The following is a 6643-nucleotide window of genomic DNA, read 5'->3' on the forward strand; positions in this document are numbered from 1 at the left end:
TTAGCCTTAAAATAAACAGTAAAAGACAAATCCTCAACAGGCAGACACAGTGCAGAAGGATATGAGAGTTCTACATCTTGATCTGAAGGAAGCCAGGAGAAGACTGGAATCCTACACTGGGCAGAGCTTGAGCATAGGAGACCTCAAAGTCTGCCCCTACAGTGACATACTTCCTCCAAAAGGCCACATCTCCTAAAAGTGCCATTCTCTATGAGCCAAGCATTCAGATGAACGAATCTATAGAGGCCAAATCTCTTCAAACCACCTCATCCATCAAAGTTCATAGTTATGGGAAGGTCTCTAAATGTACTAACTAACCTTGGGTTTTTGGCTTCTGTAGTTCAGCTTCTGGCTAATTGTTCTTGTTAACTCAAATATGCCAACTCAGACATGGTTTTTATGTTAAAAGCTCACTGTGAGAAAGGCTCCGGGTTATACTGGGATCCTGAACACCCAGTGTGGTAGCCAGTGTGAACTAATAAAGGGTTTCTATTGCTTAAACCCATGTTCAAGCAGTTTTCTCTGATTTCACTTTTACATATTTACACACCGCCCCCCCCTTAGTGAAACTAAGTTGTAAGGGATACTGCAGTGTATTAAGAATGTGGCACACCTGTGGGGAAAGCGCCAGACATCCATTAAGGGAAAGATACATTCTACAGGTTAAAGAACAGAATCTGAGGACTACTTCTAGCTCAGGTTGGAGATGACATTTTGATCTGCTCCAAAGATTAGAATATTATGTACTATTGTCTCCTCCCTTAATAGGCAATCCAACTGGGCCTGTCATAGTCTCGACTTGTAGCCCAGGTTGTCTTCAAAACCACAGTCCTATCTCAGCTTCCTAAGTGCTGGGAATACAGGGACATGCAACCACAGGGGTATGGCACTGTGCCTGGACATACATTTATTTATTTATTTATTTATTTATTTATTTATTTATTTATTTTTGAAGCTGATATGAGTTATATTTCCCCTTACACTCCTTTTGGTTTATTTTTTATTTCTCAAATGTTTTTCCTTCAATTTCTGTTTTCCGACATGTCACTTATTTCAATGGTTCCTTAACTCTGGCTTATGTCGTTTGTCTTTCCTTTAGCTTCAATCATTCCCTGTTTACCTTAAAACTTGTTTTGAAGTAAGAGGACCAACATTGTTAAGGACCAACATTGTAGTTCAATAATAGAATGCTTTTATCATGGCCAATGTACTGGGCACAATCCCCAGAGCATGTGTGTGTACATGCACACATCTGCATTTTTGATGGTTGTGTTGGTAGGTGGGCATGTTGTTATGACATGTTTTCATTGTAGGAAGGTTTCACACTCATATGTGTGTGTATACACATACATGTGTGTGTGTATGTGTGTAAGGTCAGCTTTGGTTATTGTTCTCAGACACCATCCACGTTTTAAGAATGTTGTTGTTTGACTGTTTAATACCTTTACATATGAATTTTAGTGATTTTCACTCCTGATGCCTCTCACACGCCCCCTCCCACTCCTGTTGGCACCCTTGCTCTCCACAGATCTCCCTCCTACTTTTCTTTCTTCCTTCTGCGTGTGGCCCACTGAGTTTAACTAGTCACGTACCCGAGTGTAGGAGGGAGGTTATTCAAGGGCGTAGGGGCAGCTTTTCTGTCATTACACCGGAGGAAAATGACACCTCCTCCCTCAGCAAATGTTAATTGCAAACAGTTTCAAGTGTTCCTCTCTCATCCATGGTGAAGGGTGAGCAGCCCAGACTTGTGCAAGTCACATTCAGAAGCCACGGCTGCAGTGTTTCTGAGCACACAGGCAGTCATATCAAGAAGGTACCTTTGCTACACTTAAATTATTTTCTGCCCCCTCTTCTGGGATGTTCCCTGATCCTTGGAGGAAGTGATACAGCTGTCCCATTGGGGGCTGGACGCTTAAGCATCATTTATTCTTTTATTATCATTATATGGTTTCCAAGACAGGGTTTCTCTGTGTAGCCCTGACAACCTGGAGATGCCATATATAGACCAGGCTGGCCTCAAACTCAAGAGATTTGCCTGCCTCTGCCTTTGGAGTGCTGGGATTAAAACTGTGTGCCATCATGGCCTGGCTAGTCATGTATTCTTGACTCCTTGGCCATTCATGCATTTCTGCATTACCCACAGTCTGAAGAACTAAGAAACTTCTCTGATGGAGACAGGGCACAGCATGGAAGGCAAGTCTGACCTGCTGGGGTTTGTTTAAGACCAGCTCTCTCACTGGTTGGAATTACTCAGGTAGGCTTGCTAAGTTGGCTGGTCAGTATGCGTTAGGAATCTTTTCCTCTCTAATTTCCCAGTTCTTGGCTTACAAGTGTGTGCTATGATGTTCAGCCTTTTTTTTTGTTTGTTTTTTTGTTTTTTTGTTTTTTGTTTTTTGAGACAGGGTTTCTCTGTGTAGCCCTGGCTGTCCTGGAACTTACTCTGTAGACCAGGCTGGCCTCAAACTCAGAAATCCGCCTGCCTCTGCCTCCCAAGTGCTGGGACTAAAGGCGTGTGCCACCACTGCCCGGCGATATTCAGCTTTTTGATGTCGGATTGGGAGTTTAAACTCAGGTTCTCAAGCTTGTAAATCAAGCACTGTACCAACTGAGCCAACTCCCTTGCTCAAAATATTACGTATTCTACAAAAGTTATAATGTGTGTGTGAGCTCATGTGCACATTCATGTATATGTATGAGTGGTTTTGTCATGAGAGAGAGAGAGTGTGTGTGTGTGTGTGTGTGTGTGTGTGTTTTGCAGGGGATGGAATTCAAAGTCTGGAACATTCTAGGTTAATGCTGAGCAGTGCTCTCAGCACCTAGGAAACATTTAACCAATTTTACCTTCACATGTTTTGGGAGATTTAAAATTTTTTAAAAATTATTTTTCACTTTTTACAGGGGCACACATGTCCCAGGCTGGCCTATGCAGTTGAAGATTGTCATGTAGCCTCTGTAGTTCCAGGATGTCCTGGAACTTCTGACCCTCCTGCTGCCACCTCCTGAGTGTGGAGATTACAGACTTTTAGCAAACATACTCGGCTTTATGTGGTGCTAGGGGCTCAACCCAGGGTGGATGCCAGACAGGAACTCTACCAAGTGAGCTCCAGCTGAAGCATGGAGATAATTTCCTTTAGAAATTTCTACAAATTTATTTACTTGTCTAATTTGTTTTTATATTCTTTAAATTTATATATGCCAGTGGGAAGAGAATTTTAGTAAATGTTGGCAGGAGTCTAAGAAGTTATTGTATCTTATTTATTTATTTATTTATTTATTATTTGAGTCAGTTGTTTCTTTCTACTTGTGACTTTGTGGATTTAACCATCTCACCAGTCCATGTTTTTTTTTTAAATCTTTAATCTTTAATTTTTATTATTTTGTGTATATGAATGTCTTGCTTGCATGTATGCATAGGCCCGCAGAAACCAGGAGAGGGCACTGGGTTCCCTGGAATTGGAATCACAGGTGGTTGTGAGCATCCATGTGGGTGCTGGGATTTGAACCTGGGTCATCTGCAAGAAAAGTGCTCTAAACCACAGAGTTACATCTTCAGCTGTATCTTAGCATTCTTGAAGGTATAGTATGAAGATTTTTACTGAAACCAGCCTGGACATCTTTAAAGTACATTGCACTATGTTTCTAAGTGTTTGAAACTTTGAAAACAAATGTTACCTTATTACCTATACTTTCTTTTACAAAAGTATTATGGCATAAATTTTCCTTTCAAGTTAAATGTATCACACCCCATGTTAGGCCTGCCTTTACTTAAAAAGGAAATATTTTGGAAAATATATTTCTTAGGTTGTTACAAAGAAGAAGAAGAAGAAGAAGAAGAAGAAGAAGAAGAAGAAGAAGAAGAAGAAGAAGAAAGAAATACAACAAACAACAAATGCTGGTATGTGTCCCTTTCCTTTCCTTTCCTTTCCTTTCCTTTCCTTTCCTTTCCTTTCCTTTCCTTTCCTTTCCTTTCCTTTCCTTTCCTTTCCTTTCCTTTTCTTTTTTTTCTGCTTTAGGTAAGAACTACTGTGGTGGTTTGAAGGAGAATTGTCCCCCACAGGCCTCAGGTATTTAAACAGTATTTTGCCAGTTAGCAGCATTGTTTGTGGAGGTTTAGGAAGTGAGCCCTTGCTGGAGGAAGTGTGTCACTAGGGGTGGGCTTTGAATGTATGTAGCCACACCCTGCTTTCCAATTCTCTCTGACTCTTGCTTGAAGCTGAGGAGGATGCGATCTGTCTGCTTCCTCCACCTTTGCCATTCCTGCCCAGTCTTATCCCCTCTGGAACCATAGCCAAAATAACCCTTTTCTTCCATAAAGTTGGCTTGGCTGTGGTGGTTTTTAAATTTTTAATTAATTAGTTAAATCACAGCAACAGACAGCTGTCAATGCAATGACTTTAAACAATATAGCTTTTCTTCCTTTCTTTCTTTCCTCCTCCTCTTCCTCCTTCCTCCTCCTTCCTCCTCCTTCCTCCTCCTTCCTCCTCCTCCTCCTCCTTTTTCTCTCTCTCTCTCTCTCTCTCTCTCTCTCTCTCTCTCTCTCTCTCTCTGTTAGTATTGGAGCTCAATTGAATCCAGGGTTCTGCCCATAGCCCTAAATGTCCTACACCAAATAATACAAATTTATCATCTTACAGTCAGTTACATACAGTTCTGTGGGTTAGGACTCTAATACAAGTACCATGGAGCTAAAGTGGTTGCAGGTCATGTGGGCATTCAGTGATTCTCCATGTCTTTGCATGTTTCAGCTTTGAGGAGCGCTCCCAATCTTGTGGTTTGTATTAGTTTCCTTTCTTTTGCTGTGATAGAAGGCTCCGACAAAAAGGAACTTAGGGGAGAAAGGGTTTTTTGTTTGTTTGTTTGTTTATTTTTTGGGGGGTGGGTTGTTGGTTGGTTCTTGTTTTTGGCTTATTGTTCCAGAGGGAATATTGTCCCTCCAGGTGGGGAAGGCAAGGCAGAGGACTATGAGGCCAGCCTGGCACTCAGGAAGCAGAGTGGTCACAGTTCATCAGCACATAGGAAGCAGAGAGAGCAAACAGGAAATGGGGACAGGCTGTAAAAACCTCAAATCCCTCCCCCAGTGATATACTTCCTCATTAAGGCTTGCCTCCTAAAGGTTATGTGGCCTTCTCAAATAGCAGCATCAACTGGGGCCAAGTATTCAGATATACGAGCCTCTAGGGTCCATTTCAAACCACATGGTTCTTAACTCCAGTCTTGACTGGCTGAATTCATACCTCACCCCAATCTTGCTACCTATGAGGACAGGATGCTGGAAGGTTTGAAGTCTCTGGTGGTTGATGGAAATCAGTTGGGCTGGTTGCCAGAGTGATATCAGATAAACCTCTAATTTTGTTATATTTCTATCTGAATGTTACATACCACCCACTCTAGTGTAGTGATAGTTGACAATTGCCATGACAATGACTTGAGAAAATGATAAAAAGTGTGATGAGGCCCAGAGTAAGATGCCCAGTGTCTTTCTCTATCACTCTCCCTCTTATATTTTCCACTCGGGTCTTTTACTGATGCAGAACATTGTCATTTCAATTACCAGTGAGCTCTTGGGATCTGCCTATCCTGGCCCTCAGTGCTGGGGTTACAGGTATGAACAGCCATACCTGAGTGTTTATGCTCTGCTGGGGATTTGAACTTAGGCCTTCCGATTGTACAGCAAGCACTATTATCCACTGAGCATCTCCCTGGCCTCCTTCTCTTATTCTTTGCTGCTTATTACAGGGCCTGGGTCTTGCTACTGATTCCATAAAGCCAAGGAGAAAAAGGATCCAGTTTTGGACTAAAACTTCTATATAACTTTTAGTTGCATTTTTAGTAAAATTGGCCAGACCAAATCTCAAATCTCCCTTTCCCCTCTTCCATTGTTGTTACAGCCCTGTTCTCCACTCTCATAAGGCTAGAGAAGGTTCCTTTCTTGTGATCAGACCCCAAAGGATGGGACTGTGACCACTTTGCTAATTCAGGATTTCCATATCCCCTAGGCTTCACCTTGATCTTACAGGTCTCTTTGCCACACAAGGTAGCATATCCACAGAGACTGGAATCGGGGCACCTTGTGGGGGTCATGATTATTTGAAACAATGCCTGTGTAGTCTTGTTGCTTCAGTGTTAAGCTTGGTGCCTGTATTGTTTCTACTTTAATATTCTTCCTTAGAAATCTTATCATTTGCCTGTAAATACTTCCGAATGCTTCTCTATAGGGACTTTTAGGAAAACTTGACACACCTATGATTCTACTATGCCTCAGGCTGAGGATTGTGAGTTCAAGGTCAGCCTGTTTTAAAAAGCAAGAACCTGCCTCAACCAAAACAAAAACATGATCACAAAAGCGTGCTCTAGCAAGATAACTAATAATCCTCCTATGTCATTTATTGTCCAGCCTATGTTTGCATTTCTCAATCTGTTCACAAATGTCTTTAAAAAAAAAAGCAGCAGGATTGCTCAGTGGGTAAAGCACATGTAGCCAAGTATGATGACCTGTGTTTGATCCCTGGAAACCATATGATGGAAGAAGAAGGAGAAGGAGAAGGAGAAGGAGAAGGAGAAGGAGAAGGAGAAGGAGAAGGAGAAGGAGAAGGAGAAGGAGAAGGAGAAGGAGAAGGAGAAGGAGAAGGAGGAGAAGGAGGAG

The sequence above is a fragment of the Grammomys surdaster genome, unplaced genomic scaffold, assembly GCF_004785775.1.
Source record: "Grammomys surdaster isolate TR1022 unplaced genomic scaffold, NIH_TR_1.0 239, whole genome shotgun sequence".
Lineage (NCBI taxonomy): Eukaryota > Metazoa > Chordata > Mammalia > Rodentia > Muridae > Grammomys > Grammomys surdaster.